Consider the following 26,825-nt stretch of genomic DNA (forward strand, 5'->3'; position numbering starts at 1 on the left):
TCTTTTTTTGCCATTTCTTTGTGGAAAGGTCCTTCTTGAAATTTACTCTGCACTGCAAACCAGGTTTGGTCCCTTTGTTCATTTTGTCTTTGCCGGGATTCACGAGTGAAGCCCGCCTCTGGCTCCAGGGTGTCTGGCGGGGACAGGAAGCGAGGGATGTGCCCGAAACTCGCTGTGCTTAGTCTCCTAGGAGACCAGAATGCACTCTTTGGTTATTTGCCGGTTTCCTGTCCGCCAAGGACAGCCACCCTGCTGGGTGACTGACAGCTAGGCTGGAATGAATGGGAAAAACCTGCATAAAAGGCAAGGCTTTTTGGCTTGGAAGGCAGAGTCACCACTGGACGAAGGAATCCGAAGAAGAACTTGAGGAGGACACCTGCTGCAACTCCTGGACCATTGGTTTGCCCCGTGAAGCCCTGCTGCTGTGCTGAAACTCCAAATTTGTATCGACAGAGAAGCCCCTGCAAGGACGACTTCTCTCATTGAGTTGGTGGGACCAATCAACTCGAAAGTAAGCCACCTGCACATCCTCTCAGAGCTGGTTTAAATTCCACTGCAGATGCTGCTGGAACTGAATAGCCAGGGAGAGGAACACCAGATCGTGTGCGTTGCTTTTAAGCTGGCCAAGAGCTCCAGGAAGATCCTCCGGACTCCCAGGAAGCAGGACTGACCGGGACTGAGCCCTCTCAACAGAGTGCGGGACCCCAGAAGCAAGGAAACCCCATCTCGACAGCCAGGAAACGCAGTGTTGCTATTTGCGGTAGACGCGAGGAACTGAAACAACTAATTGCCACTTGTTTGAAGATTGCCGGTTGCAGGTGGTGACCGTCTCATTGCAGTGCAGGTGTCCCCAGAAGTCCCCCCTCTTGTCCCCATGACTGAGGCACAGGAACAGCCGGATCTGCATAGCTGCACAGGAACAGAAGGCATCTGCTGCACTTTTTCTTGAACTGTAAAGTCTGAGAGAACTTACCTCTTGTTGTACCACCTTGCTTGTCCTCGTTGGAGACTTTTCTCGGTTGCCTCTATAGAGTTGCTAACAGCTTCTTTACCTCACAAGCCTAATCAGCTTGTGGCCCTACTTTGAATTTCTTCTTATTCTACAAAGATTTCTAAAACATTGTGCAAGACTTTTAATTACCTATAAGAAGAGCTTCAGTTCACCTTGACTTTTGCTAACTTAACATTGGCTGGCCTAGGCTCACTGAATGACTCTTCTCTCCTCTGCTTAGGTGTTGTGCCCTCCTTCCAGGAAGGGGTTAACTAATTTTGCATTGGGGGTTACCAAAAATACTTACCTGCTTCGGAATATTTTTGTGATCTCTTGTTTTATTTTAATAACCTTTTTCCTTTGACATATTCCTAAGTCTGATTCTAAATGCAACAGTGATATATTTGATATATTAATGTCCCCAGCACCCTAACTATTGAAGTCACCTGAGGGTGTAGGTAGTGTCTGTGGGCCATCCCAAAAGGGTATTTGCTGATTTAGAAATATTAAGAGTTTGCATTTTTTAAGCGTATTTGAGTGTTACTATTATATTGCCCTTCTGAAGAAGGCTTACTGTAACTGACTGTTAAATAAATGAATAATTGTTTAATCAAGAAAGCTTGTGTGTGAGTTTATTTGAATGCTTGTCACTGTGAATCTCTGTATAACTCCCCTACAGCTCACATTGAGATGGTATTTGTTCCCACCCAGGATCGCCCATTATTAAGTAAAAGCTTTGTGTTTTCCATCCATTTCCACCCGTTCCCACCCAAAATACACCCCTGTTGCATTCTTCGTTTGCATTTGTATTGTGTGCAGAATTTGGCAGCCATTTTTACTTTCAAAATGGCGGCTGCTAAATGTTAATGTGTGTACACATTTATTTAAGTTATTTCGTGCTTTCACAAAATATATAATATTGCGTGCAAGTTGTGTAATAAATATGTATTTATTTTGTTCCAAAAATGACCAACTCTACATTAAAAATCAGTATATATGTATTGTTCGAAAATGTCTGTGGGAGTTGGTTTAGCTTTTTTTCCTGTAAACATTACGTGATTGGATGTGCGGTGTATTAGTGATGTCAGTATGTTTTTATTGGCTGTGGAGTTTGTTCGTGTTTGCACAAGGTAGCCATTTTCGTTTTTTGGAGATTGGAAGGGAAAGCTATTGCTGTTAGTTTTGTTTCTCTGAAGTTTTATTTTAATTTTATTACGTGCTGGTGTTTTTTTGTGTGTAAATATAGCTTTTTGTGGCTAGCCTAGCGCTCCATAATTATGAGGACTTTGAGCACGGAGTGTCGACAAACAAAAGCAGTAGTCGGTTATGACGGATACGTTTTATTCGTAGTGAAAGTAACTGGAAATAAAATGTATTCGCCACAAGCCACTTCTGTTTTCGTTTGTCAGCAGCCGTGCTCGCCGTCTGGTGCTTGGCGCATGAGGATGTCAAGCACAGGTTGCCAACAAACAAGAGCAGCGATCTATTATGGCGGATACCTTTTATTTCCAGTTATCATCCTAACAAGTGGCCGCAAAATATCTTCCAAACAAGTGGCCGCAAAAAAAGGTAACTGGAAATAAAAGGTATCTGCTATTACTGACCTCTGTTTTGGCTTTCAGCCTTTGTGTTTGAGGAATGTGAGTAAGACGTGCACCGAGGTTCAGCTCTTGCATGCTTCAACGCTGCAAAGCCCACTGCACCTTCATACGCTGCGGTGTGGCTTTAATCCCTAGTGCACAGCCTACGGGTGCTTCCTTGCACTTCTTACAGATGGCATCGGTCATCAGTCCGGGTAAACTTGTTTACGCCCCCCTGTGATTCCTATCCATGCCGCCCCCCAGTTATATTGTAGAGTCTTCAGGAGATCATGTATTGTTTAATTAGAAGCACCAATATATGCTGTATGTAGAAGGGGGAGGGTATGTGGAGTCCAATGGAGGCCAAATTACAGAAACCATAACGGGATGGGAGGGAACATTTGATTGGGGCACCACAAGCACCTGGAGATGCATTTATGAAGCAATGGTTACTACTTACAGTATAGATAGGTAACCGTAGCAAACGGGGAAGGTCACACAGATTGTAGGTGTTATAAGCACTATGTGTGTCCTTCAATTAAGTCCTGTTAAAAACACGCATTGACAAAGCCAACCGTTTTGTCTTGTGTATATGTAGTAGGCATTTGCCAGGTATTGCTATTAGATGCAATTTTGCATCGGATTCCATTAATAGCTAGTTAATATTACTAAGACAGTGCCTTTTCCATAATTTGCCATTGGTAATGCTTGGGGACTTATAGTCGTGGATTTATAATGGGATAATTCAAGACTGCACGTCCCAGAATGCAAGTTTAAAACTACAACCGAGTAGATAGAATAGATAATGTTGACATCTATGACATTAACCTACTAAGCAACCTTACCTATATAGTTTAGTCTACCTTTCACAGGTTGCAGAGAACTAGATAACAGGTACAATTGTTCGCTGCACTATATCTGTTAACAGGCCTCTGAAAACGACATTGGGCTGTACTGGACTTTATTGCATATACCGAAGCCCTTGCGGCGTTCGAAATGAATGGGCATAACAAGCATTTCAAGATTTGCCAGCACCATGCATTCCAATATTCCTGTTGAATTACAGTATGTATCAGCCTAATTTTGGCACATTTGAATGTGTAGTGTTTTTTTTTACATTTTAATTAGGCATCACCCGATGCATGTTAAGACATCGAGCATCCTATTTTTTGGAACCACCCTAGCATGTGATCAACGCCTTCATAATCCCAAACTGTTGCCATTGTCAATGCTTGTAAACTATTGCATTACAGTACAGATAGGTAAAAAAACATACGAGGAGGGTCACAAAGCGTGTAGTTGTTGTTTGGTTATTTGTCCATTGTGACAGCATCATGAAGTAAGACACAGATAACAGACTTCAAGTTCAAACAAAATATATGTATTACCTTAAATATCAGGATGGTTGAAGGCCTAACTTGCCTTATGCTAAGGTGGGATTTCCCTGCCTGAACGAAACTAAGGACCGTCTGAATCAAAGAGTTCAACTTAACATTCTGTCTGTGTCAAAACCTATCCTTGCCCTCAAAACTACAATTAACCAATATGTAGTGATATCAAAGTCAAAGGAAATAGGGTTCAACTCAAAGTTCTGAGTCTCTTACAGCTCAGAGCTTACTTTTAGCTCCCCTTCCCCAAGCATTAGAAAGTCTCAAGGTTTACCTTTTCCTAGTTCAAGGTGATATAGTTCTGAACCAATCCTTGGGGTTCCCTGAACCAATCCTTGGGGTTCCCTTCCACAAGTTCTATGTAACACAATCCAAAAGCAGGGTCTTCTGACTCAAGCCCCAAGTCAAAAGGTGTAGTTCTTTACGTCCCAGGCTTCCCTTCCCCAAGACTTCAATGTCACTGTTTACCCTTGTTTCAATTTTCTCCAAAAAGTCTTAACACAAAACACTGGGTAGACCTGACCCTCCTGGCTGACCTCACCAGTTCATTTGCAGTGATTTTGTTTGGGTTGTTTCACCTTTGACCATTCAGGGCTCTCTGGTCTTGGCACAGTTGAGAGATCACACTGTCAACCCATCACAGGTCGCGCAACCAGGATCCCTGGCCTCAGCCCACATGGGTTATTTGGCACTTGCTCCTGTGCACCAGGTCACCCATGCTTAGTTCCTTTTGGTGGCCTCTTGGCTTAGTATGTAATCTTGCACTCCTCTGACTTCTCCTTGATAGTCGTGTGGCTCTGCCACCACGTGTCACACACCCCTTGCCAAACCTTGGCCTTGCCACACTGCATTCACTCAGAAGTTTACTCTTTGGCTTTCTTCAGCCCGCAATGTTCCTGATTTTAAGTTGTGTGTTAAATTGTTCTGCAACATATATTCAACATTGTTTATTGTGAGTTTGGTGTTCAGTAGGCGCTTATGCTGCTTAATTATGTTCAGTAATCTATATGCACTTATTTGCTTTAATGTTACATTTTCATATAGTTCAGGGTTCAATATGCATTTGTTCAATTCAATATGAATAATTTGGTATTCAGTAAGTATTTTTTGCTTCAATATCACATTTCCATTTAGTTCGGTATTAAATATTCATTTATCCATTCCCTTTTACGGACCTTTACTCACTCCTTTTGAAGCGCTCCGTTGCTTAAGCACCCGTCCGCCACTCACCAGCCTTTTAGGTTTCTCTCAGGTGGCTTCAGTGATTTCCTCCCAGCTTCCGAAGCCGGGGAAACAAGCCCTGCTTGCTTGCTTGCTGTGTGTTTCTTCCACACCAGCACCACCAATGTTTCTTCCTGGACGCGGACGGCATCCCCTGAGCTCCCGGGCTCCGTAGCAGCTCCTGCTGCATGCACTGGATAACAGAGGCCACAGGGTTGTGGGAAGCACACAGCCCCTTCACTTCAGGTCCCACAAGTCCTCTGGGGTTGTTGCCAGCGTCCTGGCTCAATCTCTGGTCCCACCATGGCTGCCTCCTCTCAAGGGTCTCCTGCTGTCCTCTCTGCTGCGCCTTACACGGGTCTCCCTGTTTTTCCCTTACTTGCTGGGCTGATCTCCTTTTATACACCTGCAGCCCCTTGACAGGCTGCTGGTGTGGATGTCCAATTAGCCCTGCCTGACCACAATCAAAGGGACATGCCTGACCCTCACAACTCTTAGCAGACATCTTCCTCGTCCCAGTACCAGAGTGGTGAAAGAGTGTAGTATTCATTACTCTTAGTTGTTTCTTCTTCGTCCCAGTACTGTCAAGGGTTACATGTGGAACAATGAGGGGAACAGATGATCCAAGGGGAGCAGGAGTGAGAATACTGTTAGGTTTCTCACACCACTGTAGAGGAGCAGTTGGACAAATATATCCTAACTCCCGCACCCTCACTGCTGTCATACTGGAACAGTACGGGAAGAGTTGCATGTGAGACCTCATGTGTTGTTCCTATACCTCATTGAGCGTACGAGCGATGATATGCACTCAGACAACCATATCAAATGTACCCTTGCACTGAAAGTATGGAAAGATGATGAATGGAAGGATGTCTGCATGCACCATTGCACATCATGGACCGTTCAGTGAAACCTGATGAGGCCAGAGTAATGTCATAAAGAATATATACAAGGACATACTGAAACGATATGAAATTACTTAAGAGTAACAATGTAACTGAAGTGATAAGAGAAACATGTAGGAAATTATAAAGTCATCATGAATGCAAAAAGAAGATAAAGTAACATGCTGAACAATAAGTGTAAATATGCAGCAACTCAAAGTAGAAAAGATATATAGAAGCTTGCTATAGAGGAATATATAACGTGGCTAGGATGGCCATAGTTGGACAATGGACGCCCGCCCGCTTGTGCAAAGATTCAATTCAACTAACTCAGAAACAGACCAGGGTTACAGAGTCAGGAGACCCTGGGGAACAGCTTTGTGTGCAAACGAAGAGGAGTCTGTTGGCTTGCAATCAAGGATGGTATTTTTAAGGAATAGCTGCAAAGCTCAAAAAGGACGCCAGACGGATGAGTCATGGACGTGAGATATATTTCTCTTATAGTAAAGAAGACGAAAACATTTCCAAGAGCCAAGTATTGGACAATTAACAGTGAATAAGGTTCTGACAAGATGGAGTTTGTCTTACAGATAAGAGACAGCCAATTAAGTACTAACCCGTATACATTCTATAAGTATACATGTTCCCCTAATTAATCCCTCCCGCCAATAGGTTTTCCAGTTTGCCTCGTAGGATGATGTCATAGATGATGCATATTAAGGTATAAAACCTCTGTGTAATCAAGTTTGTGTGTAAGTGAGCCAGCATCACTCCAGTGTCTGCCAGTTGACCTTGCTTTATTAAATCGGCAGGGAAATGAATATCAGAAATGCAGGTTACAAAGGGCATGATGCAAGGGTGCATCCATGCACCTTTGTTATTCTGCATTTACATCGAGGAAGTGATCGGTGCACTGCTTGAGGAATGTCAGGACCCCCCAGAATTGGGTCTTGGGAGGTACCCGGCACTCTTCTTTGCTGATGATGCTGTGCTCCTCGCTACATCCCCTCAAGGGCTAACATCAACTATGGGCTCCTTCCTAAAGAAGTGCAAGGAAATTCCATTAATATTAAATGTTGAAAAGACCAAGTTCTAGTATTTAAAACAAAATTGGCAAAGCAAGCAAAACTAATCATTAACTTTAATGGCCACGATTTAGAGCAGGCCAAGTACTGTGATTATCTGGGCGTCAGGTTCTATGGAAATAGGACCTGGAGCACTCGGATGGTTAAGGTATGTGCGAGTCTCGAAAAGCACAGTAGTGGTGTGCGGACCTTCTTTATCCACCATGACACAGTCACTGTCTCACCGCCCATAGATCTTTACAAAAAACAAGCATTAACCTTAGCTTCATGTGGGGCAGAAATTTGGGGAGTTAGAAATGGGGGAAGACACGTTTTTGTAGGGAATGTTCATGTTGTCCAAGGGTACCCCAAATGCTCTAATCCATATGGAACTAGGTGTCCCCCCCCCATAAGTATTCAACTTATTTTCAAACCTTTTTTTATTGGCTGTGGTTATGGTCCTCTCCGGAACTTGTGGCATATTGCAAAGAACTGGAGTACTTGATAGGATCAGAAGAGGGGGAGGGTAATCTCCTGTGGGTCAGGCACATAAAAAAACAATTCTCGACCTAGATGAGTTGTCCCTTTGGGAAAATCCTGCGAGGTAAGACAAGGCTGCTATCCGAAGAGTCAAGAAGGCTGTGAAAATACGTTGTAGGGAAAAAATGACGGCTAATTGTCAAAAATTGAAATTGGGCAAAGCTTATCTTGGAATTAAATTGGAGTTTTGCTGTGAGACGGATGTAGACCTCATGGACCCATCGTATGCACGCAGCCTTTATATGGATTTTAGGATGGGAACCTTGAGACTGGCGTCTTTTACAAAAAACTGGGCTATTGGGACTACTGATATTTTCCCATTATATGGTCTGTTGCTGGAAACTTTGATTTTTTTTTCTTTTTCTGCCCAAATCTGAGATCTTTGAGAGTGGCCTATTTGAAACCTACCTTGAGAACGGAGGGTGTGCAATCAAGAATCTTAGTACTGTCTGTCTTAAAATGAACTGTAAATCAAGGTACAGTTTATTTATTTATTTGAATCTATAAAGCGCGCAAACGGCCCTGGGGTATCGTGGCGCTGTTACAGAGGATTCACTTGGATACAATGATACAGAAAAACAGAGACAGAACAGCAGTTGCGAAGACATTTACAAGATATGAGTAAGCATGTTCCAGGGTTACATGCGAACTGCGTGAGATTGTTAATGGAGGGAAGGTCTAGTTGAAGATCTTGGTTTTCATAGCTCTTCGGAACACTGTGAAGGAGGTCTCCTTCCTGAGCGTGAGGGGCAGGGCATTCCAGTTTTTGGGTGCTAGAACAGGAAAGCTTGCACCCCCAGCTTTGGCTCTTTTAAAGGTAGGGACAATGAGTTGGTGGAAATGCTGGACCCGCTTGGGTCTATTTGGGTCTATTTGAAGTTGCACAGTGAATTCTTTCTGATAGATACCGAGGTGCAGTGAGGGAGAGGCAACTGTGTATGATAGCAAGGGTCTTAAAGAGTAAGGTGGCTAAGTTTATCCACTGAGCATGGTTGATAAGGCAACAGTTCACCAAAGGCAAAACGGACACATCGTAGTCGTCATTCTCTTTAAAAGAGAAAAAAAGGGCTGGAAGTCTATTCTCCCATTAGTGGTACTTCTTTTGGTTAATCACTAGAGCACTATATTGGCATAGGCTGTGAGAAATGTTTGCTCTCCTATTCATGAGTTTCTTTAAAAAAAAGTGTTTTTATTGGCATTTTCAAATTTTACAGTAAACATTTCCCATCTTCACTCCCCACCTCCCTGCCCGGCTGGATGCCCAAACCCCTAATGCCTTGCATGGTACAAGCAAAAAACAGTTTTCATAAAGTCAATCAATGTCGAGAACACACAAGTGCTGAGGACAGTATCGAAGGTTAAAGTCGGATTGTAAAAAACCGAGCACCTCCGCCCAGTCTTGTGAACATTTTGCATGATCTCCTTGAATTGTATAGATGATCCATTTCCATATTCTACATAGCCATTCTGCAAATTGCAGTGGGTCCTTAAATTTCCACCTCTGTGCTATTCCTAGCAATGCTGCTAATTGCAAGCAAGATAACAAAGGTTATACATTTTCGTTTCCAGCTAAGTCGCATACAAGGATCGAAAATAAGGGTAAAAAATCAACAATAAGTTTGACTTCATAGAGCTAGGTTGATACACCAAATATTTGCTTCATTCATTTATCAATTTCTGCCTAGTATCCTGCCAAAACCGGGCAGTGCCACCAAACATGCCCCCAATCCCCAGCCGCGCCACATTGTCTCCATCATTGATCTGAAATAGATGTTTTGAACTTGTCCAAGCAAACTTGGGTTAGCAGTTCTGTAGTGCGGGGTGGGGGGGGTGCTGTGGGGAGTCTCATTTATTATTTTATATATGTTGATAATAGAGCCTTATTCCCTGGATTTGTGGTGACACACATTTTTCTAAGGATGTCAACTGCCTGGTTGCTGCATGCTTAATTGGTGGGCCAGAATCCAATGCCGAACTTGAAAGTATTCAAAGCTCACTAATTCGTTCAATCCCAGTTTAAGTTTACATTGGGAAAAAGGCTTAGGATGCCTGCCTGAGAACATATCCTGGAGTTTCATACAACCTGCTTGTTTCTATTTAGGAAATGCCTGGGGATCAAGCCCCAGTAAAACATTAGGATTAAAGAATAATGGTCTGCAAGGTGAGGGAAATGTTGTAAGGCTATATTTTGTAGCCGCTGAGTCCCAAACATCCTCTACTAGGCTTGTAATGTTACTTCTGTGAACATTAGGGGGACAATCACCTTTGGAAAGCCATAAGATTTCACCTAACTGTGGTCCACCTACAGCCCGTTACATCTGCACCTAACGCTTCTCTACATCTACACCCCACCAGTCTTTTACTATTCAGAGTTGCGCATCCTGGATATTGGAAATTAGGAAGACCCAGACCTCCTTTATGAGTTGGGGTGGTTAGAACCTCATACGGTACCCTAGGGGTTTTGTTATTCCATACATATGCAGATATCGTCCTGCCTAGCTTGTTAAAGAAAGGAGCCGGTACTCGAATTGGGAGAGCTTGAAAGAGGAATGACCACTCAACCCGGTCAAAAGCCTTTTCGGCATCAAGTGAGAGAAAGATCGCTGGAACATCTTTTTTTCCCACTTCTAAAATATGACAGGTGCTCCTAATATTATTGCGAGTCTTTCGTGTTTTTATAAAAATGGATTGTATGGATGTATGATTACGGAGAGTAAACCTTCTAACCTGTTAGCCAATATTTTAGAGTAGATTTAAGCATCAAGATTTATAAGTGAGATAGGGCGGTAGGATACACAACTACCGGGGTCCTTACCAGGCTTTCAAAACGCCACTATCTTGGCCTCCTCCATAGTGGGTGAAACACAGCAGGACTTTATAAATGAATTATAAAGATGCACTAGCTGCAGTACTTATGCCTGCCGAAATATATATAAAAATGGCCGGAAATCCATCTGGACCTGGAGATTTATTAGGAGGAAGCAAGTTTATAACTGTTATTACTTCCTCGGGGTGATATCTTTCTTGAGGAACTCCTGGTCTATCACTGGTATTTGGGGGAGGGTAACTGCTTCTAAATACGACACCAGAGATTGTTCATCTGGACATTCTGAGTTATACAAGTGCGAATAAAACGTATAAAATTGCGAGATAATTTGTGGTGTTTCCGTTGCAGTATCGCCTTTCGGCAATGGGATTGATTGAATAGTTTGCTATGCTATTTTCTGGCATAGTTGTCTAGCCAGTACGCGATCTGCCCTATTAGCCTTGACATCGTAAAATTGTTGAAGATATAGAAGAGATTTTTCTGCCCTTTTAGCTTGAAGTAAATTTAATTTGCCCTTTACTATTCTATATGTATCTCTTTCTTTTTTCCCTTGTCCCGGAGACGGTTCGTGAAGAGGTCGGGCCTATCCTCTCCGGCTGCCATCGCGACCTCCTGAGTTTACAAAAGGAAGATCACTGAGGCAGTCAGTGTTAGGAAAGATTTCTTAATTGTGGGTAATTGTCCTTCCATGTGGCAACCCCTAAACGTTTTGCTGTTGTTTTCACCAGGATCTAGACTTTGCCAGAGAAGTGCAGCCTTCTGCCGCACTCCTCTGGGCTTTCGCTCCATTCTTACGGGGAAACTGACATGCCCTTAAGACAGTCAGTACCGGGAAACGTTGTTTTCCGTAGTTTCTTTATCATGTTGCAGCTTTCGCGCAACATGACACAAGAGGGCACTGTAAGCTAAGTTACTGCTCTCTTGGGTCTCTAGTCTTCTACAGGCCCTAGATACTCTCTTGGGATTGTTAACGAACGGTGCAAGTGAATAACGGACGGGACTGGTGGCAGCGATCGTTTCTTTGTGTTTTTGAGCTCCTTTTGGCGTTTAAGCGCGTTTCTCGCGCTTAGCCCAAAATGGTGGCCTGTCTCCCAAAATGGCCAGACCACGAGGCTCGTTGTCCTGTCCGCTGACCGTCTTGCCCCCTTCACCTTCCCCAGGTCGAGCCGACCCGGGGCCTTCATTATTTGGGCATGTACTTTCCCGTGAAACACAGATGCTTTCGCGGGCTTCTACAGGCCTTGTGTGTGCCTCCAGGATGTGGGCTGGGATGTCTGGTCCCAATACACATCCTGGGTGCCAGAGAGTCTAGGGTGGTGTGAATGCCTGGGACCTCCGTGGTCCGTGATAGGTCCACGTATGGTGTAAGTGATTTGTGAGCAGATCTCCCATTGGGACCCTCCGTTTTGGCGCGAAGGGAACCGTGGATAAGAGGGGGCTGGAAACACCACTACCATGTCGATCTCCTGAGTTCTCACGAACAAAGGAATACAGGAGCCAAGTATCCTGCAACTACGAGGCTGAACCGAGGAATCGCTGGTGACCTGCTGAAGGACTGCTCCTCTGGACTGCTGTCGCTTCGTGAAACCCTTTCTACCTCTGATCGAACGAGAAGGCCTGTACTGGTACTTAGACCCTTGGAATAGTGGGAACAACTATTCTCGGCATCTTCACCATCTCCTGCACGTAAGCCTTTGGAAGTGTCTCTGGGCCATCCAGTGGACTGACCAGCCTACCCAGGAGTCTTGCTCTGTAACCGCCGTCAGGTTGTGTTGTATTACGAGTCCTTGTCACTCTCACCCGATTCGTACACTTGGCATTCCCAGGTCTAAAGTGAGCAGTGTACATTTGGCTGAAATACACACGGCCGCTCCGTTGCCCTGCTGTGGTAACAAATTGTGCGGGTTCACTGCTTTTGGGACGTCCTCAACTCTAACTTCTGCTGCTGCGGAATCTACACAATGCGGAGACGACCCCTGCTCGTATCTGAACCTGCCAGCACCGAAACTGACGCAGAGAAGCCTGGGTCTGCCTGCATCGGGGACCGGTGAGTAGCATCCCTAGGAACTGGTCGCCCTCCTGCAGTAGCCCATAGCTTTTCCCCGCTGTGTCTAACAGCACGCCTTTCCGTACTCGCGCTCTGCTTCTACCCCCAGTGGAGGCTGCGCTTGAGTCGCGGAGCTCTGTTCATCTTCATTTGTTCACTGAACTAAACTGCCTGATTCCCTCGAAGAGACTCCCCTTTTTGCCCGTTGGCACCAGCGTGTGCAGGTACTTTTGAGCACAAGGCTCCACTCTTCGTAGGGCTTGGACTTCCTTTTAGTTCGGTGCCTCTGAAGGCGGACTGGGTCTAATTATTATTCGCACTGCCTGTTTTCTTCTCCATCTAGGTGGTCTACACATTTTGTGCGTCTAACTCGTTAGACTTGTTTGTATTTGTATATATATTGTATTGGTTTGGTATGTGTTGGTTTACTTGAGTTTTATTGTGATTTCTCGCTACGGTCAATGTTACAAAGGCCTTGTAATAAATGTGTATATATTTTTAATATAACACCTGCTTGGAGTAATTTGTAAGTGTCCTTGCTTTGTGTGCTCATTGCGGGCTTTCAGTCACCCTCACCCCTCTTGAGACCTAGTCTTGACCGCCGCAATCACTACCCTGATTGGTCTGGCTTGTCCAGAGGTTACCCTGTTCCAAGAAACTAGGCTGGCCTTCTGAACCTCTGGCCCTCCAGGACAGAGTTCAGAAATCCATCTTAACAGTCGGGGGAAGTGTCCTGAACTGAGGGAAAAGCACTGTGGCACAAAAACCCTCTCTGAATGGAGTCTTTACAGATGAAGAAATCTCAGGTGAGCAGCTAACTGGAGTAGCGGTATAATGTCCATCATGATGTCCTCGGGAGGAATCCAGTTAAGAGCACCACAGAGCAGCGCCACGCACCTGGAAGATGAATGCCGGGCAAGGAATAAGGAGAGTGGTGGGAAGGGAAACAACCTGCCGGCGGAAAAAAAGTAAAGGGGAATAAATAGAGATCAAAACGGCAAGGGCACCAAATCGAGGCAAAGAAAGCTGCTGAGAGGCAGAGAGCAAAAATAGTAGCGAGAGCAAGAATACACTACCTGGAAACGAATTGTGGCTTAGCGTGAAACCAGTGGGCAAGCTGTAGCAGAGGGTTTCAACGCACCTGATGTTAGGTCCACATCGGCTACAAGCCTTGCCTTCTTTCTAGCGGTGGCCATCTTAGTAACAACTAGACTGCTGCTTCTAGTAACGTGATGGCATGTTCCAGCGTAGCTCGTTAGCACACAGGGAGCTCGGCACCAGTGGTGCCACACAGAACACAGAGGGGTTGTGACACTCTGGCAGCTCTGAAGCCAGACTAATGGTCATGGACACAACCAACAGATTCAGTGTTGAGAGTAAGCTGGGAGATGGCCAGCTTTTCCAAGAATTTGCCCAGGAAAGGGTGATGGAGATTGGGTGATAGTCTGTCAGGCAGGTAGGATCAGCAGATGGCTTCTTGACGAGGGGGTGCTCAAGGGAGTGCTTAAGGGGAGGGGGGGAAAGTTCCAGTGCCGAAAGAGTGAATACAGAAATCAGCCAAGGCTGGAGCGAGGTGTCAATATGGTCCTTGATGATTCTGGAGGAGCAGGGGAGCACCTGTTTGGACGACAATTTTGATAGATCGGACTTGTATATAAACCTCGTCAGGTGGTGTCAGAGAGAAAGAGGAGAAAGAAGGAGGAGAGGGAGAGATGGCCAAAGGGGGCCGAGAGAGGGAGAGGGAGAGGAAGAGGAGATAGAGGACAGGCTGTCCTGTGTTTTAGCAGAGAAGTGAGAGGCGGAGCCATGCAGGGGGCTTGGGAGGGAACAGGAGAGATAGAGACTGCAACAGGATTGGCCAGTACCTTGCAGATTTTAAAGAGTTTGGCCATGTTGTTAAAGGCCGCAGAGACATGGGCTTGAATGTGTGCTCTCTTCCTGGACAGGACAGAGAGTCTGTACTGCCTTTGGAGCAGGCGGCAGACCAGTTTGCCAGAGGATGCGCCTTACACCCTCCACTTCCTCTCAGCCACCCTGCACTAGCGTTTCAGGACAGTGAGGTCGGAATCATACCGAGAGTTGCACTTGGAGGTAGGTTTCAGCCAGATACTCATGACAGGGGCAAGGATGTCCAGGGTGTTGGTAATAGAAAGATGCAGATTAGAAAGGGCTGTGTCAGGGTGTGGGTCAGCCACAGGAGAAGGAGGAGCAGACATCCACTGCCACACGCTTCATGGGACGAATGACCGAGAAGGTAGGTGGCAGTGCTGGGGTGGTTTTGCCTTAGGGATAGAGAGTTTCAGATGTGAGGAGAGGAGAAAGTGGCCAGTCCAGTTTTTAACGTGCTTACAACCCTTTTTAGTGCGTTATAAATAACCTATCATATGAAATGAGTGGTGAGAGGGTTAGAGAGGGGGATGTCTCAGGTGATGAGAACATCCAAAGTATTTCCGGCAGAGTGTGTCGGGCGAGACGGCAGAATGGAAAGAGAGAGAGTGTCACAGAGGTTGCAGAAAAGCCCAGAGGAGGGATTAGAAGCATCCAGGTGGATGTTGAGATCTCTGAGGAGGAAAAGTTGAGAAGTAGAGGCAAGGACAGAAGGGGAGAGGTCGGCTCATTCACAGAGGATGAGGGCAACCTGGCCAGGTGGCCTGTAGATGGTAGCCACAGTGAGAGAGAGGACAGTAGAGATAGAGAGCCTGCAGACCAGGCATTCAAAGGAGGAGTAGGCCAGCGTAGGGATGACAGAGGCCGTTACCAACTCCGGAAAGATCAGGGCTACTCCACCATTAGGATGGCTGTTTCTGGGTTCGGTAGAGGATCATGTAGCACACAGGGAAGAGAGTGTCAAAACTCATGACAGAACTAGCTGTAAACCATGTCTCGGTGAGAGCAAGGACATCCAGGTCGAGTTCTTCGAGGATGTGACAGATGTCAGAGGAGTGTTTGACAGCAGAACAAGAGTTGAGAGTAGCGACATGGAGCAGGTTGCTACATTTGAAAGGCTTCTGGGGAGGTGTACAGACTTGAAGTACACCCTGTAGAGGTGGTAGATGGGGCTGAGGGTGGGCATAGGAGGAAGATGAGGATGCCAGAGAGGTGCCGGAAGGAGTAGTAGGAGAAGGGAGGAAGTTGATAAGACGCAGGAAACGCATAGCAAAAAGGAGGAGATTGGGCTGAGGGCCCTGAACCGAGACGGTGCCGTTCAGATCGGCATTTGTTTATTTATTTATTTAATGTGTTATAGTTTTAATTTAAAACTTTCCACATATACAATAAATATTACACATAATAAGAATATACAATACAATATAATATAATACTGCATTATATACATTTATTCATTCACTAAGAACAATCTGCAATTAGTCAGCAATCAATCATGATCCATGTCAATATCAGATTCAATTCAAATTATTCGAATTAGTAGTCACCATTCCAACAAAAAATAAATAAAATAAAACAAAATAAAGATAAAACATACCAATAATATTGAAATACACATACTATTTTAAAAAGCAGGTTAAACCGTTAACACACACACACACACACACACACACACACACACACAATGTAACACGGTAACAGAGTAATAAAAATAATATCAATGAATACGCCAATAGGCCAATAAACCAGACCAATAAAGGCTAATGAAGCGCTCAGCCACTTAGATGTTATGCTATTTAAAGCCGGCACCCCTATCTTGGTCACCTTATGAGTCCCATTTAATCGGGGCATCAGTACATTAACTTGTATTTCTGTTTCCTTCTTCATGTACCATAGTTATATATGTTTCCACCACCTTCCAAATCCTGAACAGAGTATGCAAACCCCTATTGCGAGTATTTAAACATTTCTTCCAGAATGTCAGGTTCTTAATAGTATCAAGATTGTATACAAATTTACTCAGTTGGTTCATGTATACAGGACCCAGTATTACACATTCTGTCAGTACATGTTTAACAGACTCAGTGTGTGCCTTAGCAAGGCACATGCGACAGGAACGTTCCTGTTGCGGAAGGGCCAATGAACGACCCAAGACGTTCAACACCGGAAGACTATTGATCCACATCAAGAGAATACATCTCCTCAGTCCTATTGAAGGACATAAAGCTAAGTAGGGTTGCATCTTTTTAAAGGTGTATAGAATATCAGGCACAAAGGTATAGCTTTTTAATGAACTTAGATGTTTAAAATTTTCATTCCAATCCCACAGGTCTAAGCGTTTTTCAAAGCATTGCCAGAGATTGGAAAAGTCCTCACCCCATTTGGCGATCCAGCCAATATCTTTGTATAAAGAAGCCATTCTCTTACGAAAACTGGATTTCATTTCTAGTTTCCGCTCCAAAATCCCAAGGCTTTTTAAAAGAGGATTCGATGGTCCATTCATCATTTCTATGTACATGATGGACCTCTTCTTAAGGACCACTGATTTAATAAAATGAATCCCCAACTCAAGCCTCAGAATAGCCATGGGAACCCATCTAGGCAGACCCAGTAATTTCCTCCAAAATCTGCAATATTAACTGGAGCTACTCTAAATCAATATCTATCAAGCTCTCAAGACCGTAGATAACAGTGCGAACTAGACAATGTAGATACAATTGTCTTATTCCAATCAGTGAATAACCTGGCCTTCTTTTTGCAAATTGTCCAATAAGTGCTGTCAACTGGGCTGCCTTCCTAGTACGTGCTTCTATACATATTTTATAGCACGTTCCAGACTCAAATTCAACACCCAAGTATTTATACTGCAAAGTATAAGCAATCTCGATTTTCTGTACTAACAGCCTAGATCTGGCTATTCGTTTCGCAGTAAATAACATAAGATGTGTTTTCTCTCTATTAATAACAAGCCCATTCTTATCTGCGTATGCCCAAAGTGCAGTTGCTATGTGCTGAATGCCACTGAAAGTGTGGTCCAGTAGCACCAGGTCATCAGCGCATGTCAGGACCATATAGTGCGAGTCATCAATTCTCGGGGGACAGCCTTTTATCTTGGCCAAATACAGAGGTAGGGGTGAAACATAGAGATTGTATAAGAGTGGCGCCATAAAGCAGCCCTGCTTAACTCCATAATTTTGTGTGACAGGCATTGTCATTGCCCCACCATTATCCAATCTCAAACACAAAGTATTGTTACTATGTAGTAACTTTAAATAATAAAGGATCCCTGCAGTGCAGCCTAATAAATCTGAAGGTTGATTATTGATGCACACCTCGAAATCAATGAAAATTATGAACTCATTTGAAAAATATTTAGAGTTTCTTCGTTACGTTTTAAGTCAATTATTGAAGGCTACACCTCAGATTACCTAGTCCATTCAAAGATGGCCGAACCTTGAGGTGACTTTATCAGTCCCTTTTCTATGTTCATGTCTGTAATCAGATCCCTGAGAACTCGCCCCATTTCCATAGTTGCAATGGTAGGATGCGATGACCGGCGGCAGTAGTCGTTCAGAACAGTCTCCCACTGTATTCTCTACCCTCCAGGGATACTACATTGATTTATGATCTTACCCTCGAGTCGGGTTAACCTTTCGTTTTACTTTTACATTACCTTGCTCTACCCATTTTTGTAGTTCTTTTAGAAGAAAAGATGCAAACAGCTTTCCGGTAGAATCCAACATGGACAATAGTCGGTAATTGCCAGGATCTAATGGAGAGCCTTTCTTTAGAATCAGAACCAGAATATCAGTTTGCCAACAACTAGGGATTTTACCTTCAGTGAGAACCTTGTCAAACATTATTTTCAGTAACAGGACCAGAAGTAGGGATTATGCCAGAGGATCACATTGGCCAAGCCATTAGGTCCAGGAGCACGGGAAGATTTCAAACTCTTAATTTTCTTGTGAATGTCCTCCTCTGTGATCTTAATTAACATACCTGCGGGTTTGAAATCCATCTGAGCTGATGTTAGCCCCTGAGGGAAGGAATTACACTGAGCAAGAAAAGTCACTCACTAATTTTCATTTAACGGGTTGATCATAGCTTGTTTGGTACTTCCCTTTGCTTCACCAAGAGCAGCACAGATGCTATGCAAATCTCCATTGCATAGGATAGTCGCCATACATTGCCAGGCCGCATATTTGCTGGACCAGCGCCATATTTTTAGCCAATTACGATAGGCAATTTTTTATAATCTTATCTCCTGCAAATAAACTCTCGGATTCGGTGCAACTATTTTCACCCTGCGGAAATCTCTCCTAAGCACGCGTTTGGCATCCCAAATTAGTTTATCATATACTCTGTGAGGCTTTTGATCTCTAGTTGTAATGGGCACATGCAATGAAGCATGTCGTCCAGAGAAGGCCAGGATCCAGCTCTTAATGTAAACTGTGGCCATTTTCTGGAATGCACATATGTTGCTCGATTTCATAGAAAATGTCGCTCACTTGGCCTTCGCAATGTTATTATCAGACCACTTAATCCTGTTGGCTGTATGGTTAATTGCCAGTTCGCCTATATGTCTTGCTTCTGCTTGCTCAGAGTCTGCCCTAATACTAAGAATGAGTGCCTCATGGTCACTCCAAGTATTAGCACTAACACTTCAATCCTCAATCCTCAGGGCCAATATACTATTTACAGAAACGTAATCCAACGTGGCTGCTGTTCTACTCTTCCTCCAAGTGAACTTCCCCAGAGTGTCATTTTTGGTGCGACCATTAACCATTTCAAGTTCCCAACTATGCAGAAACCTCAACCAACAAGCCCCCTCAATGTCCACCTGTCTCTGCATCATAATACTTCTAGCTAGAAGCTTCCCCTCCACCAATAATGTGCCTTTAGCATCGGCAAAGTGTATATTCAAATCACTAGCTATCAAAATACAGTCAGAATCATACCCAATCTCCCAGTTCACAAATATTTCATGAATATCTTCATGTAGCTGTTCTCTATGCACCGCCCCAGGAGGGTTATAGACATTAATAAGCAGCATCTTAATGTGATTATCCCCAAGGGGCATAATAACTTCCACTGCTAATTGATGTTGAAGGAGGATGTTATATGTGAATTTAAATAGTGTCTCACCCCCGTAATGAGGCTCCCCTTTATACCTTCATGTTAACCATGTATCCTGCAATACAACAAATGTGTGCTGTGCAATATAAGGAAGCAAACCTGCTGGTGATAAGAAGTGGACAAAGCCCCGGGTGTTCCAGGACATAAGAGTCCAAGCTCATTGTTTCTGCAGAGCCAGCGGTAGTGATTCCGCTAGCCATTTCAACATAGTGTGGATGTCCGCCAATTGAAGCATGTCATTCTTCGGGAAGTGATCAACTGGTCCAGACTCACTGGGCTTTCCATTGGGAATTACTAGTAATAAAGGATCTTCAAAATGTACATCAACATCCAGCTCCACACCCCCGGCCAAGAGTTGTGAATCAAAATTTTGAAGGTGGTGTGCCGTAGACTTATGTTTGCAATGAATTGCAGTGACATTCGGGTTGATTCCCTTGAGAGGTTCAACGAATTCAAAGTCATCCGAAACCGAAGCTGTGGAATTAAATGTAGACGTCCAAGAAAAGCAGTCCTTGACAACCACTTATTCCTGCTTTTCTGATTTATGTTCTTAATAATACAGATCTTATTTTCAGAATTACTGTTGATATTCAATTGCTTATTAGGTTGTGTTTCCTTCGATTTAGGCTCAGTCACACAAGGTCCTCATTGGGGAGCATTGGGGGTAGAAAAATTCTCAATATTTTTAGAGGAAGGCTGCACGGCCACTGAGGCGGCACTAATATCATGATCTTCCAAAGGTATATTAATAGTGTCCCCCATCTTGTCGGCTATGACCCAGCTCGTTAGGCTGCCCATCCCTTTCCTTTGTCGTTTTTTGCTGCGTGCCACCTTCTTACGAGTTTTTTTAGATTTTTGTACTGGTATGTGTGTGGGAGGTAGGGAAGCAGCCACTTCGCTGGGTATATTAGGAGCCGCACTCTTCTTGCTAAGCGGCGTTGCTTCCTCGAGGAAAATGTGGCTGTAGTATCTGAAACTTCATCGTTTGTTGTCACGGGAAGGAGTACATTTTCTTCAATTTGCGCCACCACATTGTCAGCATTAGATAATATGGCGAGCTCAATTTCCAATGGTAGATTAGTTGCGTTGGGTGCCTGCTGGAGATTTTCATGTATGCGCCCGCACAATTTTAGGAGTATTTTCATAGCAAATTGTATTGATGTCATTAAAGACGGCAACTATGCAAACACTGTTTGGGTATTCACATATGAGTCCTGCGTGATAGAATCCTCAACTTGCACAGCGCCCTCAGAGTCCATAATTAAATTTGTTGAAGCAGAAAGGCGGGGAGAAATTATTGCTTGTGTCGGGGTCCCCTCCGATCTAATGACATTCCTTGCCTCTGCCCCAGACAAAGGCAGATTCTCAGTGACAGCAACCATGCTTTGTTGAATAGAGAGACTACATCCAATAAAGAATTATTGTCTGTGGCCCTCATTACAAGTCAGGCGTTAAGGGTTTAACGGCGCCGTCGGCGCCGTTAACCCTTAACGCCTGATTCACACTTTAACGCCTGCTTTTTGCAGGCGTTAAAGTACAAGGCGCTTTTAACTACCGTGGTGTGCCCCTATGGGCCAAAAATGGGAATGGGGAAGGGCAAATGGTGAATGGGGAATTACCGCCCCACTCACCTGGGAATGGGGCGGTAATTCCGCCATCCACCATGGCGGAATCCGGCATGGACCATGGTGCTAATAGCACCATGGTCCACCGCCTGACTTGTAATGAGGGCCTATGTCTTCAAAATTAGAAGAATCTTGTGGCGAATGTTCCTGAATTGGAAAGTCTGTACTTTCTTGCGCCACTGTTGGTTTAGTGGCAAGTTGGTCCCCTTGAAAGAAAGCCGGAATGGTTCCTCTGTTTGAATTACTAGGAGCTTTATTGCCATTCTTTCCTTTCCACGCCCTGTTATTAATTGGCTATGTGTGAACCACAAGTCTGGTCTCACCTCCCTTCCTTAAATTATACCGAGGGTTTTGTGGCTTAGCTTGAAATTGCATATTGAATCTTTTAAAAGATATTACTTATCCAAATATACTCAAATAAGAATAAAATTAGTGAAAAGCGGGCTATGGAGGATACTATTATCCACTACCACACTCCCGCGGCGCCAAAGGCTCTTCGCTGACAGCAATGGGCTATGGAATCCACACTTTCTCGCGCTGCCGAACACTCAGTATGTTTAAAGTTGAAACAGGTGACATGTTCTGCCTGACTAGGCGTTGGTCCAGATCGATTACACAACCAAAGGCCTTAAAAATGCTCAGACGATCGGCACCATACCTGCATTGCTGGGAAAGATGTTTTGATAATCCGAGCCACCATTCGTAGATGCCTGCAAAATCTTCACACGACACTACGGGCACAGCGGGAACACGAGAACATATGGCGCACATGGCGTGCTCTGCGTGTGTGGGGCTTTTTAAGCCCTGCCTCTGAAGTTGCAGTGAAAACAAAATGAAAAGCAGACTCCCTGCGCTGCTTGCTGCTCCAGTAGCACAATTTAGTTCCAGCAATCAGAAAACACGAGAACACACAGCGCACACCAGACATTAATGATGGTCTTGGAGGAGTGGAAAGGGCCAAGAGGACTTCCCACATAGTACAGAGACCATATGATGGGCCCATATGTCTGGAGAGGAGACAACAAAGAGGATGTCAGTGAGAGTCCATCTGGAGGAAGACTGGTGTAGGTATCAGCGATAAGGAGGCCTGGGTACATGACCTTGAGGAGTATTTCATAGTTCGTAGAAAGGCAACGAGCAGGAAACAACCTTTTTAGTTTTAACTATTAGGTGGCGCTGAAAGTGCTACCTTTAAGCCAAAACTATTGTCATTAAAATAAGAGCTTAAAAGTGGAGATAAGAATGAGGGTCTGTAATACTTTTCAATGGAGATGACATATGAGGATAAATACAGACAGGGTAATTCATAGAATTTCGCAGAAAAGTGTCGCAAGCGGCTGGCGCAGAGTGTCCGCGTGCGATTGTCTGCGCCAGGCACGTGCGCTAAAACCGATTTCCGCGCACAGCGTATTCATGGATTTTAGGCTCCCAAACCAGCCGTGGCGCAGAGTATCGCAGCGACCCTGCAGCAGCGCCAGTAACGCCCCCAAGAACGCCCTCGCGCAAGGAAAAGCCATCAAAATCGCTAAATCATCGCAAAGGGCTGCGCTAACCCTGGACCAGTTTACAGGGCTGCCAAACAAGGAACGCAAAGCGGGTAACGTGCATATCAGGGGTACGCGTGAAGTTATACACGCGATTAGCCAGGGTGCCAGGGTACGTGTATTTCAGGGGTGCGCGGGAAGTTCAACACTCGATAGTCCAGGGAACGTGTATTACAGGGGTACGCGGGAAGTTCAACACGCGATAGTCCAGGGAACGTGAATTACAGGGGTACGCGGGAAGTTCAACACGCGATTGTCCAGGGAACGTGTATTACAGGGGTACGCAGGAAGTTCAACACGCGATAGTCCAGGGAACGTGAATTACAGGGGTACGCGGGAAGTTCAACACGCGATTGTCCAGGGAACGTGTATTACAGGGGTACGCGGGAAGTTCAACACGCGATTGTCCAGGGAACGTGTATTACAGGGGTACGCGGGAAGTCTTACATGCGATTAGCCAGGGCACGTGTAATACAGGGGTACGCGGGAATTATCGCACGCGATTTGGCAGGGTACGTGAATTACAGGGGTGCGTGGGAATTATCACACGCCAATTTGCTGGGTACGTGTATTACAGGGGTGCGTGGGAATTATCACACGCGATTAGGCTGGGTGGGTCCTCACAGGTATTCCCTGTACACCCTACACGGCCCCTGCAGGCAGCCCACAAAACAGGGGACTACCCTGCACACCTGCTCATGTCCCCCTGCACCCCCACCCCCCAGCCACCAGGGGCACCCACCACCAGGCCCCCACCCATGTCTCCTACCACCCCCACCCCCCAGCAGTGCAGGGGCAGCCTCCACCAGGCCCCCACTCATGCCCGACTCATGTCTCCCACCACCCCCACCCCCCAGCACTGTGGGGCACCTGCCAGCAGGCCCCAACCCATGTCACCCACCACCCCCACCCCCCAGCAGTGCAGGGGCATTCTCCACCAGGCCCACACTCATGTCTCCCAGCGTGCTACGTGTATTTCAGGGGTGCGCGGGAAGTCCCACTCGCGAATAGCCTGGGCGCGTGTATTTCAGGGGTGCGCGGGAAGTTCCACTCGCGAATAGCCTGGGCGCGTGTATTTCAGGGGTGCGCGGGAAGTTCCACACGCGAATAGCCTGGGCGCATGCATTTCAGGGGTGCGCGGGAAGTTTTACACGCGACTTCAGCAGGGTACGTGTATTTCAGGGGTGCGCGGGAATTCTCACACGCGATTTGGCTTGGTACGTGTATTACAGGGGTGCGTGGGAAGTTACACACGCGATTAGGCTGGGTGGGTCCTCACAGGTGTTCCCTGTACACCCTCCACGGCCCCTGCAGGCAGCCCACAAAACAGGGGACTACCCTGCACACCTGCTCATGTCACCCACCAGCCCCACCCCCCACCGTCCAGGGGCACCCTCCACCAGGCCCCCACCCATGTCTCCCACCACCCCCACCCCCCCAGTCACCAGGGGCAGCCTCCACCAGGCCCCCACTCATGTCTCCCACCACCCCCACCCCCCCAGTCACCAGGGGCAGCCTCCACCAGGCCCCCACTCATGTCTCCCACCACCCCCACCCCCCAGCAGTGCAGGGGCAGCCTCCACCAGGCACCCACTCATGTCCCCTATCACCCCCACCCCCCCAGTCACCAGGGGCACCCTCCACCAGGCCCCCACTCATGTCTCCCACCACCTCCACCCCCCAGCAGTGCAGGGGCAGCCTCCACCAGGCCCCCACCCATGTCTCCCACCACCCCCACCCCCCAGCAGTGCAGGGGCAGCCCCCACCAGGCCCCCACTCATGTCCCCTATCACCCCCACCCCCCCAGTCACCAGGGGCAGCCCCCACCAGGCCCCCACTCATGTCCCCTATCACCCCCACCCCCCCAGTCACCAGGGGCAGCCCCCACCAGGCCCCCACTCATGTCCCCTATCACCCCCACCCCCCCAGTCACCAGGGGCACCCTCCACCAGGCCCCCACTCATGTCTCCCACCACGCCCACCCCCCCAGTCACCAGGGGCAGCCTCCACCAGGCCCCCACTCATGTCCCCTATCACCCCCACCCCCCCAGTCACCAGGGGCAGCCTCCACCAGGCCCCCACCCATGTCTCCCACCACCCCCACCCCCCAGCAGTGCAGGGGCAGCCCCCACCAGGCCCCCACTCATGTCCCCTATCACCCCCACCCCCCCAATCACCAGGGGCACCCTCCACCAGGCCCCCACTCATGTCTCCCACCACCCCCACCCCCCAGTCACCAGGGGCAGCCTCCACCAGGCCCCCACTCATGTCTCCCACCACCCCCACCCCCCCAGTCACCAGGGGCAGCCCCCACCAGGCCCCCACTCATGTCCCCTATCACCCCCACCCCCCCAGTCACCAGGGGCAGCCCCCACCAGGCCCCCACTCATGTCCCCTATCACCCCCACCCCCCCAGTCACCAGGGGCACCCTCCACCAGGCCCCCACTCATGTCTCCCACCATCCCCACCCCCCCAGTCACCAGGGGCAGCCTCCACCAGGCCCCCACTCATGTCCCCTATCACCCCCACCCCCCCAGTCACCAGGGGCAGCCTCCACCAGGCCCCCACCCATGTCTCCCACCACCCCCACCCCCCAGCAGTGCAGGGGCAGCCCCCACCAGGCCCCCACTCATGTCCCCTATCACCCCCACCCCCCCAGTCACCAGGGGCACCCTCCACCAGGCCCCCACTCATGTCTCCCACCACCCCCACCCCCCAGCAGTGCAGGGGCAGCCTCCACCAGGCCCCCGCCCATGTCTCCCACCACCCCCACCCCCCAGCAGTGCAGGGGCAGCCTCCACCAGGCCCCCACCCATGTCTCCCACCACCCCCACCCCCCAGCAGTGCAGGGGCAGCAGGCAGTCAGGCAGCAGCAGGTGGGAGCGTGCTTGGGCTCTGGGGGGCAGTAGTTCGGCCTTCCGGGCAGGAGCGTGGTATTCCGTGTGCGTACGCGTGGCCAGCTTGGTACGGAGTGATTTTGCACGTGAAAATCCTGCACGTCAGCGTGAAAACTGAGGAAAGGCCCAAAGCGCGTACGCGCGTCTGTGACGTGACCCGCACAGGTGTTTCCCACACAGCACGTGATGACAGAGCACACGTGGAAAGACTGCACGTCAGAGTGTAATCGCGTGTGATTGGTGGAAATGGCCCTACACGCAGAAGTGACAAAGCGTGTGATTGGTGGAAATGGCCCTACACGCAGAAGTGACAAAGCGTGTAATTGGTGGAAATGGCCCTACACGCAGAAGTGACAAAGCATGTAATAGGTGGAAATGGCCCTAGCGCGTACACGCCGCGTAAGTGACGCTGGACGTGTGGGCCTGTATAAAAGGTACGTGTAGAACACGTTTTCCTTGTACGTGCTTTTCGTGGAGAGCGAGTGGGTGAATTCTGTACTTCTTGTCGTTTCACACGCGATTTACTTCACGGCGTTTCAAGTTCGTATTCCCTGTTACCTCTGACAGCTTTTTCTCTTTTTTCTCTTTTACTGGTTTACCTGGGCCTGTTCCCTCAAACAGTGTTCCCTTCTACTGTTGTCCTGTCTCCTCAGACAGCGTACAAATCTTCTTTTGGTGGGGGTGTTGCCAACCAAACGTGCTCCTTTTACACGCTCGTTTACCAGGCAGACGGTGAATCACACACGTATCTAACATCTGTGCTTGCCCCGTGTGTAGCCTACCCCTTCAGAGGTCATTCTAGGCTGCGTGTGACACGCATTTGTTCATTCTTGTGTTACTGGGTGCCACAGCGTAGTGCAGGTTTTTCTTTCTGCACACGTGGTCTAGGAGGGGTTGCGTGCACGTCATCTCCCTTTTTTGGGCCTCCTGTGCGTTGCGTGACCCGCCATCTTTCCCCAGGGGTTACATTCAGCCTTGCTAGAGCACTAGGGTACAATTACCATCTGGTACCCAACCCCTTTGACCCCCAATTGCCCAGGACAATAGTCTACATCCACTCCCATACGCACATTAACATCAGTGCCATGGCTGGGAGGCGAGGATTCTGTAAGGGTGGCAAAGGTGGAAGAGCCACAAGTGGTGGCCATGGTGGATCCGGTAGGGGACGTGGTCATAACTTGCAGGGTGAGCCT

The 26,825-nt window shown here is 47.1% G+C and overlaps 1 protein-coding gene across 3 annotated transcripts in view; it reads left to right on the plus strand.

The window, feature by feature from the left end:
• Window positions 1–2,082: 2,082 nt before the first annotated feature.
• The window catches only part of EDARADD (EDAR associated via death domain), a 1,165,333-nt gene continuing 1,140,590 nt past the window's right edge, over window positions 2,083–26,825 (plus strand). Inside the window, exon 1 of one of the 3 annotated variants that reach the window (XM_069607375.1) lies at window positions 2,083–2,121. The gene's annotated coding sequence lies outside the window, so the exon portion shown is untranslated. The remainder of the gene's footprint in view (window positions 2,122–26,825) is intronic. The other 2 variants (XM_069607376.1, XM_069607372.1) reach the window with 2 other exon arrangements.

This window comes from Ambystoma mexicanum, chromosome 4q, assembly GCF_040938575.1.
Source record: "Ambystoma mexicanum isolate Mex_15411 chromosome 4q, UKY_AmexF1_1, whole genome shotgun sequence".
Classification (NCBI taxonomy): domain Eukaryota; kingdom Metazoa; phylum Chordata; class Amphibia; order Caudata; family Ambystomatidae; genus Ambystoma; species Ambystoma mexicanum.